At 38.2% G+C, this 13,458-nt stretch overlaps 1 long non-coding RNA gene across 3 annotated transcripts; it reads left to right on the plus strand.

Moving 5' to 3' along the window:
- The first annotated feature begins 3,017 nt into the window (after positions 1-3,017).
- On the plus strand, positions 3,018-8,877 carry LOC144199356 (uncharacterized). Of its 3 annotated transcripts, none has more exons than XR_013326892.1 (5): positions 3,018-3,160; positions 3,934-4,003; positions 5,231-5,339; positions 5,873-5,970; positions 8,321-8,877. It is a non-coding gene; the product is annotated as an uncharacterized LOC144199356 (long non-coding RNA). The 3 variants fall into 3 exon arrangements; XR_013326891.1 differs by lacking the exon at positions 8,321-8,877 and adding an exon at positions 7,590-7,833; XR_013326890.1 differs by lacking the exon at positions 8,321-8,877 and adding an exon at positions 6,082-6,974.
- The last annotated feature ends 4,581 nt before the right edge of the window (positions 8,878-13,458 follow it).

Consider the following 13,458-nt stretch of genomic DNA (forward strand, 5'->3'; position numbering starts at 1 on the left):
CATCACCGTGAACAGCAGAGGGTTTCATTAGTTTATCTATCCATTTCCCTCAGTGTAGATGGATTCACCTCTGCAGGATACCATCACGCCGTCACCCTTCCACCAAACATCTTTTTCCTCCACTCATTTGTTTACTCAGCCCTTTCTGCACCTCTGCATATTTACTAAATTGCCTTCTACTCCCATCAGTCTCCCCTCCTCTTTTCGCCTCTGCTCTTTCCAGGGTAAACTCTCGTTCATGTTTATACCTCTTCGATGCGGAGCTCAGGAGGAAGTTGCGTTGAGCTGTGACATTGAAGTTTTTTTGCTATACTTTTACCTATAATATTCTGATAATCATACTTGCATACAATGGCTGTGACGCACTACGCAGTTGCAAGACTGAACCTGGATAGAGATCCTTAGATATGTTGTGATCTTATATATTTGAGCTAAAAAGATACAGTAGTAGAATGGTTTCCTGATCATGTACATGATAAGCATCATTAGGTTTGAGCCTTTGTGTTGTCAAGCTGGTTAATAATGGGGGTGATTTCTTCTAGTATATTGAAACCGTGTTAAAATGGATCCAAATTTCTGGCTTTGCACTGCTGCTCCCTTTAACTATAGAGGACAGTTGTTTCCCTATATTGTGTTTTTCAAATGCCTGACCTCAGCGACATTTGACTTTAAAGGCTTGACTCTAAATTGGATGTTTTGCTTCCTTCTCTTCACATTTCTTACCAGTCAGTCTGCTGGTGGGTAACAGCTTAGTGTTTAGGAGATTACAGCTTGAGATGACAAGCATCATCTTACAAATCCTGAACTTGATCACTGTAACAGCAAGGTCAGAGTGAGATGAGAAGAAAGAAAAATAATCACCAAGTGATGGCGGAGAAAGAAAGGACATGAAGCTAGAATAGCAGTTAAAAGATATGCCAGCAAAAAAGAAATGACAGCTTTGAGGGATGAATGTTGGCCAAGGAAGAGGGGAAGGGGGAAACAGTTGGAAGAGATGAGAGGGCCATGAGGTATTGACAATTGCATCATACTTCTGAGTCACTGCTGCATGCTGCCCCATTGGGATTTAGTCACGACGCAAGGTAATTGGAAGAAAAGCTCTCCAATTCCATTGCAACAAATAGCATCACCTTTTCCCATTGCTCGACTCTCCACAATGACAAAACAGGTGACGTAAACTACTGTGCAACTCTTAAGGTCCAACCATTACTTACTGTCACATACTAGTCAGCTAGCAGGGTTAGATGTGATATAGAGTTACATATAGAAGCACTGGGCAGATATGCAAAATTCCCACTGCGCCCACACAACCCCTATACAGGATCTAGACATGGTTGACCTTTCAAAAACATATGCCCAATTAGTACTGTATCTCAATGGTAGCCAGGCATGTGTGTATTGGGCACATCCATTCAGCTTATATAGTATAATCCTCAAGGGTATACCCTGTTATTGGTTACAAATTGCAACCTATGTCCACATGGTTCATACATGCCCTTCATGGCAACCACCACGAATCCCCAGATTTACACCATTGTCCAGATAGGTACCACTCATAACTTAGTATTATTGGCCAATTATATTCCATGTTCTGTTGGTACCTGGGAAGCTCACAACTTTCCCACACAGGACTCAGTTGGATATGTTTATGCTGGCTGGTCTCATTCATTTGCTGGATTGATTATCTTCACAAAGGTTACGGGGGGTGCTGGAGAAAATCCCGGTTGACTAAAGGCATCAGGTGGGGGGCACCCTGAATCTTGGTTCTGTAAATGAAGCCAAGTACTGCCTGGGAAACAAATCAAGCCACTCTGCCTGGCCAAATTGAAAACTATTATTCAAAGGGAAATGCTTGTTTTGTTGTTTTGGTAACTTTTAACAGCCTTTTGCTGCAATGTTTTTTTTGTTAATCCATTTTTTGGTCAATGCCCCTTCATCAGTGTGTGTTCTTTATGAGAGAGAAATGAAATATTAGTCTTTATTCATAAATATTCATCACGTACAAGCATAGATGAGTTGGCGTGACATAAGATTGACCCATGGTGAGAACTGTCAGTATTCCATAGAAATCAGTCTACCAATTCAATGAGTGTATAGAGTGGGAAGTTGGCGTTTTGTTGAAGGATAATCACAGAAAAAGATTATGGCCTGGGGGGGAAATGCATTTCAAACAGGAAACTGCTCAACTGTTCCAAATGGTATTGTCAGTCCAAGACACAATCATTTCTCTAATTATGAGAGGGTATATAATCAAGTTCACATCCTATTTTGATAGTTTATCTTGCGCGGAATTTTTGATGCAAACCACTGTTGAAGTCTGAGAGACTGAAAGTTGGGTAGAAAATGATGAATGAACTTTTCCCTTAACAGGACTCTGATAATTTGACTATATTGGTTGCCAGAAGTGGTCATTTCTGGATAAAAAAAAACATTTTAAATATGTAAAATTGTAGCACTGGCTCTTCGTTTGTCCTGGGAACTGTGATTTGGAAGTAGATAGAAGGTGAAGAAAGCTATGAAGTATTTTCTTTTTCCTTCTACTATCAAATACACCACTAGATACTATTATTGTTTTCAATTTTATATGTCAGGTTGGTAATAAATTGTGGTCCTTTTCAACTTCACCAAGAGCAAAGTATGAGGAAGGCGGCTGCATATTATTCATGAGTGTTTGTAGGCTAGGGAGCTGGATTAAGCAAAAAAACAACTTCTTGATTTTGGTGTGCATTCATTTAAAGGGGTGTGGTTTATGTTCAATAGGTAATTTCCCTTGTGCCTTCCTTGTATGGAAACATTCAATAGGACGATATTATTTATTTGTCTGTTTTGTTATTGTTATTCATGGTGAAGCATTAAATGTCATTATACAAGCTATAAGAGCATTCAATTCAATTATTTTTATTTTATTTTAGGGGTGACAATGCCCTTAGTGGTTTAGATCAGCAGTCAGTGGGTGTGGCTTTTTGTTCCAACCTAACAGAGGAAAGAAACCTTTCCACCAATCGAGTGTCTTAGAAGTGCAATCACTGGATTGCAGTCAGGTGATTCTTGTTTCAGCAGAAACCTCCTTGGTTGAACTGTTTGTGTTAGATCAATTGGAACAAAAACCTGCACCCACAACAGCCCTCGAGGACTGGTTTGCAGACCCCTGGTTTAGATGGTATGCCATATTTGTTTTTGTAAATCTCATGTTTGAGTTTGGAGTGTGGCTGGGTGTTCATCAAACACTTTCAAGTGGTGCTTTATTTTATTAGTGGAATTTGTGATAAGTAGTGAAATTAGCCAAGAGAGACCAACATCATCAAGGTCAAGGCTTGTCAATACTCCATGAATGAATCTCATGTTTTTTATCTCACAAATGCAATGCTTTGAATGAACATGTTGATGACAGCAAATGGTTTACTGTAGGATTTGTGCATACATTGTTATCATGCATTCCCAGTAAAAGGTATAAGCTATGCCTCCAATTGAAGAATGCTTAATTTCTATAATATCAGCAAGTTGTTGATGTGTTCAAGTACATGCCAAGATTCATTTTGTGTGGCCCGAGGAAGTCAATCCTGAGTGCAGACTTTGTTTTAGGACCAAATTCAAATGAATATTATAGATGTATATTAAATTTCCTGATTTTATTCCCCCTTTTTAAATCAATAATTGCAATTTTTTAATCCTTTCTGTTTTTAGTTCAAAAATCTTTTTGTAAAATCTAAAAATATATAAAATATTTTCTAATTTCCACTTTAATATGGAACTAATGATTAAGAAATGTTCCCTTGCTAAGAAAAAAAGCTCAAATAAACATTGTTTTAGATCTATAAAAATGTTACCTTTGGAAAAAGAATGCTTTGAGGGGTTAAGGAAGAAATAGTAAAGGAAATGAGCATAAGCAAAACAAGAGGAAGATGCTCAGTCAACTGCTCTTGTCTTCCACAGGCTGCACCCCAGTTTGCTGAATAAATATTTTCCACAATCAGCTCCTCTCACAACATTCCGGAGCAAAAAGGTCAGACTTATTTAGCTCTTTCCTCTGAAAACTAAAATATCCTCCTTTTCTTTCTAAATGATAAGCTTGCATTTAAAATCTAAGAGAAATACATGACTAATGTTGCCTATTCATTGTGGTGGATGTCCCCACTTGATTGTACTTCATGGGATTTAGAGGAAACATTAAATGTGTCCAATTGTGGCTGCGGGCCATGATTTAGAGCAGTTGCGTGGTGCGATAGTTAGTGGTACGGGGATGCCGTTGAAAACTTGCAGCTTGAGGCTATAAAAGCTGCTGCATGTGTCGAGTGGAAAGTATATCTGGGCAGCAATATCTGAGTGAGGGTGAAGTAGTGCTGTGAGCATAGTGATAAGGTACAGATAGGGGCCAAGGAATAGTTTCCGGAAAGTGTTGATACTCTGAAGTAGCAATTCCTTTTCCTTCACACTTTTGTAGCCTTAACGGCCTTGCCACACTATTGTAATGCTGCTGCAAAAGGCTGATAAAGTTTGGGCTAAGCTAGAGAGACATTTTGGTTTCTTAGATTCTGCAGAAGTGAACTGTAAAAAATAGATGGAACTTCAGTGAAATGCATAATTGCATATTGTTTTGTATGTGCTGACCATTGATTGACCTTGATTATTTTATATGCATTTATGAAGTCATTTAAAACCACTAGGGGGCAGAAAGACTCCAACACCATCGTCTTGGAGTTATTGTAGTTCTTCTATTGCTTTGGTTTATTAAGCAATACTTGTTTGCAAGCTCATTTAAACTCCACTTCAGGCTGACTTTATCTTTAGTTTACTAGTTGCTTGACTCCCTTTTAATAGACCATTTTGAACTCCCTGCTATAATTAACTTATTCAATGAGTTTAGTGTTTTTAACACAGTGCATTTTAATTTAAATTCTGCTATCCAAACAAATATGTGGCCCCACATTAGCAGTGTATTGCAATACAGAGCATAATTCACAGGGATAAAAATGGTTTGTATTCATTTAACATAAAACAGCATACATTAAAATAAATTAAATCAATCTCTCCCACCATTTTTTTCTTCATAGTCTTTTGTAGAATAGCTACATTTTAATGAGGTGGGTAAAAAAAAAAGAAGTTTTTCCTAAATTGAACAAACAGATGGACACTATTCTCCTGAATGCTAGAATAGACTTTCTAAAGAATGATGAGGGATAACTGCACATATTGAACTTTGTCACTGATACATGATTTGTTTTCCACTTAGAAATTCCAGCAGAAGTTTGGGTCACATTTAATTGGTGAGAAGGCCTGATTCATCTTCTCAGAACACCTTATGCATCTCCTATTCTTCTTGAAAGGACAGAAGAGTGCAGGTATAAGTGGAGGACAGTATTCTTTAAGATGTATATATGTTAAAAAAATAATAATTCTACTACAGAGATATTTGAGTTAGGGATAGAAGAGCATCAACAAGCTTGATGGACAAAAAATAATATCACAAGCTGTGGAGATACAGTTAAAAAAACAAAAAAAAGTTATCTGTATTATACAGGAATCTCAAAACTGCCAAAGGGCAGGTTGTACTAGAGAAGCCGGCCATAATGAAAACATTTTTTTCTGAATCTGGCCTTAGTATATACTTGAAAGAAGTGTCTTAGAGGGATGGTTAGAAACAGGAAAATATGTTGCATCTGTGTGTCAAGAGAGGTCAGTGATATATTCAGAGAATACATGAGATAAAAAGAAGCCAAATAAGAAAATGAATGTGGTCTCTGACATGTAGTTGGACCTCAACCGGCCTTTTTTTTAATGTGAATTCAGTCGTGATAGGGTTGGCATCTGCCACTTATCAGGTCAGCCATTTTCCCCAGGGTCAAAAACAAAAGGCTTTGCTCTAATTCAACAGTAGCAGCATCTGAGGTTAAGAAAGGGGGACACAGCACACGCTTAATCAAAGGTTAACATGCCAGCTTGGGACACATCATTTGCCAACCCATTAAACAGGTACGTTGAATTGCTATAATTACTCTTGCTCTCATTTCGATCTCAATGTCTGTAACCCTGCCCTAATTGGCTTCTGTGCTTAAATTATGATGCCATTAACCCCTTGATAAGTTGGAGTAGCAGAGATGCTTTCACAGCTCAACTGAGACTTGGTCCTGTGATGCATTCAAAATGTGGCCGCTTCCCATCTATCTAAATAATTCTGGCTGCTTAAATCCTGCACGGACCTCGTCTATTCGGAACTACGTAGTCTTTATTGTGCCTCCACCCCAAAAGCACTTTATACTTCCCGCGGGTGCCATGTACTTCAAACAATAAGGCCATTAGCGCCTACTTGTCTCAACCTATGTTCACACTTGAAGAACAGTACCCAAAAAGCTTGAGATACAAACCTCTGGGATGGTTACATCTTCCCGTGTAGGCTTTCTAACAAAGGCTGACATTGTTAAGTGCGCTACATCACCAGCCATAAAAGCTTCTACAATTTCCTATACATAATGAATATCTACAACTGTCAAGAGCATCAGATAAGCATGGCAGATTCCATTAGGCTTATACCATGGGCTTTGGTGAATTAGGTAGACCTACATTTTCTACACTTGCATTATTTAATCATCACTGGTGGATTGAGCAAGGGCCTGAAGCCCGAGGCAGGACCCAGGGCAGCGGTGGAGTAGTGCAGCCTTGGACAGAGCCCTAATGAGGGGATGTTTGCTTGTTTGGGGCTGAAAGCCAAAGTTGTTTTGGGGGCATTCAAAATGATTGGTCTCCCATTTCAATAACATTAAATCAGTTCCCTTTAAACATGAAATATGTTTTTGCTTTCATTTAACAGGAAACTAAATACTGTATGAACATTCAAACACTAAATACAATATGGGAAATTTCAACCAGTGTGATACTTAATCAACTTTTGTATCTTGGGATACATTAATGCAACTTTAAACTACACATGCAGGAGATACATGGAGACATATGTACACACTGACAGTACCTTTAAAATCAGTTGCATCCACCCACCTCATTGAATCATCATCATCAGCTAAAAGTTCATCCACTCAAATCCATCGGTGAATAATCGACATGCATCATTTGGTATTAGAAACACTTTGATCATCAAAGATCTAGTTCATCTACTGATTGTAATTTTAATTCATATTTTAAAGACGTCCTTAACAATTCCCATGACATTTTTGCATGTTGATTTTGAAAGTCACACTCATTCTTTCAGGAAGTGTTCATCTTTTGCAACTGTAACTGGCACAAGAAATTAATGAACACTTTATCAAAAGCTGTTTAAACCTAAAGACAAGAACCTTGTGAGCCAAACGAATATGAGGGTGTTCTGCACTCAAAACTGGTATTTTTGATGTGCCGCAGTGTAATCAGAGTGCACCTGCTTACAAAGTGTCAGATTTGATGGTAAAATATCAGAACCTTCTAGTTCTTGTCCCGTGTTCCCTGATCCTTAATTGTAATTCCCTAAGAAGATTATTTATTTGCTAATAACTAATTGTATTCTCCTTTGTTTGTATCCCCAAAGGTCTCATTATGCCCAAGGTCCCTTCATATTGAGCAGTTCTTACTCTTGGTCTAAACTCTTATTTATTCCTCCACAGCTCTCAGTTCTGCAAATCCGTCTGAGAGTGAGAACACGGTGAACCGGTTTGCAGAGTCGTGGTGCAGACATTTAAAATTGATGACTGAATATCGGTTTTCCATTCACACGTTTAGGTCTCCAGTATACAGTGGAAATGGAACCTGTACACACCCTTGTTTAATTTGAGCTCTGAAATCTTACATAATTACTATTCGAGTGTCTTAAAACCACTGACAAAATAAATGCACAAGGACATCCAGCATTATGGAGATCTGGTTGAAACTTATCATTTGGCCATGGAAACTGTGACCTCTTTTCGCAGAGCACTGTGTGGACACCAAAGACTATTTTGAATTAAGTATTCACAATCATCAAACGCACGCCCTTTGGCCACTGGTTGCTGGCTATGTGACATCTAATCTTGCATTATTGATTGGGCAGACTGGAATCCCACGACAAGCCAACAATGGGCTTTGTGAGAGATACTTTAATTACCACTGCACACAAAGATAGTATATGGCTTCCCGTATTCCGGGAACTCTTATTTTCTGGTGAGTATGATAATGCTAACAGGAAAAAAAAGTGAGTACAGCAGGATGAAACAGGCCCGCAGGAGAAAAACAGGGTTAGAACCATTGCTCTTGCATTCACAGAGACAGCAATCCTCATTTAGACTGCATACATTACAGCCATAATGAGAATCACATTTGGCAGGGTCCCATGCTGACTAACCTGCCATGTTTTATTCAGACCTTAAATGGCAGCACTGAGTGCTTACTTGCAAGCTCAGCTCAACTAGGAGCCGGTTTTTATGGAGCCATCACCTTTGACCTGTTTCTTCTTGGGCTACAGCCAAACACACTAGACCTCTTCTGGGTTGGCAGTGATGAGCAGTGGGATGATTGCCAGGTCTTACTCCACCACCTGGACCTGTGTGGGCTGGTTGTGGCTGAACTCGGGTGAGTCTGACACAAATGGCACAGAGTGGGACTTCAACCAACCTCATATGAGCAGAGGCATGGATAAACAATGTAAGCAGGCATGACAAGGTCATGAATTCCGTGCAAGTGTGCTAAAGCTGTGGCACTAGTAAATAACAGTCAACCGGTGGAGTCGAGGTGCTACTAATGATTCCGTATTCAACAACATGCACGCACGTTGACGACGGGAAGGGTAAAAAAAAAATTAAAAAAAATGTGGGTGGTTGAAGGACAGGCATTAAAATGACTAGTGACAGTGCTGTTGTCCGACTGCTGTTCCCCAGAAACACGCAGTGACATTCCTTCATGCTCACGCACATTGCCGAGCTTTGATGCTGTGGCGGGCTGCTGCCTGTGAAATGGCATCAAACACAAACACGGCCATGCGGCAAAGCAAATGCACAATTAGGACATTCTGCTGCAGCGCATAGCAGACCCACAAATCACAACAAAGGTTTTCAAGCAATGCCCCAAAAAAAAACATACAGAAAAAAACAACAACAGCAAAGCAGTTTACATCATTATGCATCGTTTCAGAAGCGTGCAATTCTCAACTATTGGACACGGCAAAAAAAAATTGAAAAAAGGAGTGAGGGTGTGGGGGGTGAGAGCTCTACACTTAGTACATTGCTATTGAGCTGAACATTTTTTGGGGGGGGAAATGTTTCCCTCACATTTAGCTCAGAAGCTGAGGCCAGTCAAATGACATGTTTGTTTTGATTTAGTGATAAAGAAAACACACTGCTGGCATCCCATCATACTAATCCTGATCTATGTTTATTTTGCATCCATTAATGGCCATCACTTTTATTGCTTCATTATGGTTTCCGATTTGTGTCAAAAAAGATTTTAACAAAACTTTTGGCATCAAACTAAACTTTGTAAGTTGCAACTTTTCTTTTTCATATTCTCTCTGCCAGACTTTTGCTATGGATGCCAAACTTTCTCGCCTGTCTTTCAATTCAATGCAAGACATACTTTTTATTGCACCTCATCATGAAACATATTTTTTCAGGTTTTTTTTGTGTGAATACTTTATAAAACCCTGCAATGCATTGAATCCACAAAACGTGAAGCTAAATTAGCGAGGGAATACAATATAGGCTCTTTCAATAATGAAAAAGTATACTCTCCCAATTCAAAATTCCATTATAGACCATTTGTCTTAAAAATGAAATTCTAATTGTAGAAAGACACTTTGACTGGCCAAGTATTTTGGGAAGAGGAGACTCATTTAACTAAGTGTATAAACCACCTCCCTAAAAAGTAAAATCCTGCTCACTAAGTTTTTATTTGACCTGCAAATTGAGAAGTTGGAAGAAAAGTTTTTTTAAAGTAAAAAGTCTTACTATACTATGTCATTTTTTCATGGGAAAAAAGCCTTACTATATTAATAGTTGTAACAGACAAAACAATAAATACTACTGTCTACTTTTGGGAGCCTGTGGTCCAGTGAATAAGTCATTGGCCTCCCACCTCTGTGGACCTGGGTTCAAATCCTGGTTTGCTCTGCTTACCTAACTTTTCCCACTAAACGGTACTATAAAGTACTAAGTGTGATCTGGGAGTGAAAAGAGAAAGAACAATAAATACTACTATCTGATCCTGTGGAGTGGTGGCCCAGTGGGTAAGTCATCAGTTACCCACTTCTTTGGTCTTGGGTTCAAATCCAAGTGCATGCAAACATTTTCCCAATATAATTCAGGTAAATGAATGAGGTAAAAGTACAAGTACTACTGCTTACTCTCATAGGGTGGTGGCCCAGTGGTTAAGTCATCAGTTTCCCACTTCTTTGGTCTTGGGTTCAAATCCAAGTGCATGCAAACATTTTCCCAATATAATTCAGGTAAATGAATGAGGTAAAAGTACAAGTACTACTGCTAGCTCTCATAGGGTGGTGGCCCAGTGGTTAAGTCATCAGTCTGCCACCTATGAGGTCCTGGGTTCAAATCCCAGTCCATGCAAAAATTTTCCCAATATAATTCAGGTAAATGAGTGAGGTAAAAGTACAAGTACTACGGTTTACTCTCATAGGGTGGTGGCCCAGTGGTTAAGTCATCAGTCTGCCACCTATGAGGTCCTGGGTTCAAATCCCAGTCCATGCAAAAATTTTCCCAATATAATTCAGGTAAATGAATGAGGTAAAGGTACAAGTACTACTGATTACTCTCATAGGGTGGTGGCCCAGTGGTTAAGTCATCAGTCTGCCGCCTCTGAGGTCTTGGGTTCAAATCCCAGTGCATGCAAAGATTTTCCCAATGTTATTCAGTTAAAAGAATAAGTTCTAAGTGTTTAAGTGTATAAGTATTCAATGGTGGATGAAACATTTAGTCAAAAAAATGACTAAGTGTTTACCCCCATTTCCTTAGATAAAACGTTTCAACACCCATGTATAAGTGGGGCACGAGTTGGTGTAGTGGGTTGCACATTCGCCTTTGCACGGAGAGAACGTGAGTTCGCGCCCCGGTGTCGGCGGTTCACTGACCAAGCAAGCGGTCGAGGGTCGGCCGAAGGCCGACCCGAGAACGCCTTTCGCACAGACAGGTCCTTCAACTGTCTTCCGAACTGCCGAAGGCAGTTCGGAATATAACCTTTTGCTGAAAAGTATGACTAAGTGTTTAATATAAATTAAAAAGATTTTTCTTTTTTTTTTCCCCTTCTTCTTATTCCATTGACCAATTCTTCTTTCCAAGTATTTTCAGCCAAACGATGGCAGCGGGAATCGAACCCAGGTCTCCCACACGGGAGTCCTGTGATCTAACCTCTGCGCCAACCATGTGACTACACTTTCCTTAGTAATCATTTGAGTGTCTTGACAAGAAGTACACAGAAACAACTAAGTGAAAATGTGTCACCACCGGGAATTGAACCCAGGTCTCCCAGACGAGAAACACATGACTTAACCTCTAGACCACAGTAACATGGTATACTATGTTGTGTCTTAGGTGGGCTTTTAGTCTTAAAAAAAACGACATAGTATAGTAAAGCTTTTTGTCTTAAAAAAACGACATAGTTTAGTAAGGCTTTTAGTCTTAGAAAAAACGACATAGTATAGTAAGGCTTTTTGTCTTAAAAAAATGACATAGTTTAGTAAGGCTTTTAGTCTTAAAAAAACGACATAGTATAGTAAGGCTTTTTGTCTTAAAAAACGACGTAGTTTAGTAAGGCTTTTAGTCTTAAAAAAACGACATGGTATAGTGAGGCTTTTTGTCTTAAAAAACGACATAGTATAGTAAGTCTTTTTCTCAGAAAAAAACGACATAGTATAGTAAGGCTTAAAAATGACTTAGTATAGTAAGGCTTAAAAATGACTTAGTATAGTAAGGCATAAAAACGACATAGTATAGTATGGCTTTTTCTCTGAAAAAAGGACATAGTATAGTAAGGCTTTTTCTCTGAAAAAACGACATAGTATAGTAAGGCTTAAAAATGACTAAGTATAGTAAGGCTTAAAGACGACATAGTATAGTAAGGCTTTTTTTCGTGGAAAAACGACATAGTATAGTAAAGCTTTTTTTTGGGTTAAAAAACGACATAGTATAGTAAGGCTTTTTTTCTTTAAAAACGACAAAGTATAGTAAAGCTTTTTTTCGTTAAAAAACGACATATGTTATTGTAAGGCTTTTTTTCGTTAAAAAACGACATAGTATAGTTAGGCTTTTTATCACTAAAAACGACATAGTATAGTAGGGCTTTTTTTCGTTAAAAAACGACATAGTATAGTAAGGCTTTTTTTTCGTTAAAAAACGACATAGTATAGTAAGGCTTTTTTTTTCGTTAAAAAACGACATAGTATAGTAAGGCTTTTTTTTCGTTAAAAAACGACATAGTATAGTAAGGCTTTTTTTTCGTTAAAAAACGACATAGTATAGTAAGGCTTTTTTTCCGTTAAAAAACGACATAGTATAGTAAGGCTTTTTTTTCGTTAAAAAACGACATAGTATAGTAAGGCTTTTTTTTCGTTAAAAAACGACATAGTATAGTAAGGCTTTTTTTTCGTTAAAAAACGACATAGTATAGTAAGGCTTTTTTTCCGTTAAAAAACGACATAGGATAGTAAGGCTTTTTTTTCGTTAAAAAACGACATAGTATAGTAAGGCTTTTTATCACCAAAAACGACTGTTTTTTCTTAAGCAAAGTTTGAGTACCCTTGTTAGGTCTTTAGTTTAAAAGATCTTCATAAAAATATACACATTATTTCATTTTCTGAGCCGGTTTATCCTTACAAGGTTAAAAATGTATTCACAAACAATAATGGACTATACATTTTGGAAAAACTGGTCTAAGATACAATACAGTAGCATCAGATTCACCTCCATTTTTTTCCCCATGCGCCTGGTCGAGGATGCAAGTTATCAAACAAACACACTCTTATGTCTTGGTGAATACAAATGGCAAATTAGCTGAGGTTTAATCACTGCATACGAGCTCTTGCACATAACACCAACATTAAAGGTTCCATCTTTGTATATTTTCATATTCTGAGCAAAGAGTCATCTGTTTGTGACCATGCCAGTGCAGCACATCTAGATATTAAGGCTCCTATTTCGGTGATTACAGAGAAAGGCATATTTAAGAAAGACTAATCTAAGACACAATGAAGGAAGCGTCAGTCTTTATTAACCTCAGAATGTTTCCGATGCATTAGGGTTCATAAAACGGAACACCGGATACCTTCTTTAAGATCAAACAAGGATGTGGCTGCCAGACAAATGAGAGCCTTGTTAATAATACTCATCGTCCATGTCAGCTTTTATTCACTTTGATCTTATTAATACTTGCAAAAGACGAAGTAAGGAGGGACACATATTTGGAACCAACTGCTTTTTCAATGTGAAGGTGCAGCAATTATGGCCAAGACCATTTATTTTGATAGTGCTGTTTTACACAGGGTCATTTTTGTATTAT

The sequence above is a fragment of the Stigmatopora nigra genome, chromosome 7 (assembly GCF_051989575.1).
Source record: "Stigmatopora nigra isolate UIUO_SnigA chromosome 7, RoL_Snig_1.1, whole genome shotgun sequence".
Lineage (NCBI taxonomy): Eukaryota > Metazoa > Chordata > Actinopteri > Syngnathiformes > Syngnathidae > Stigmatopora > Stigmatopora nigra.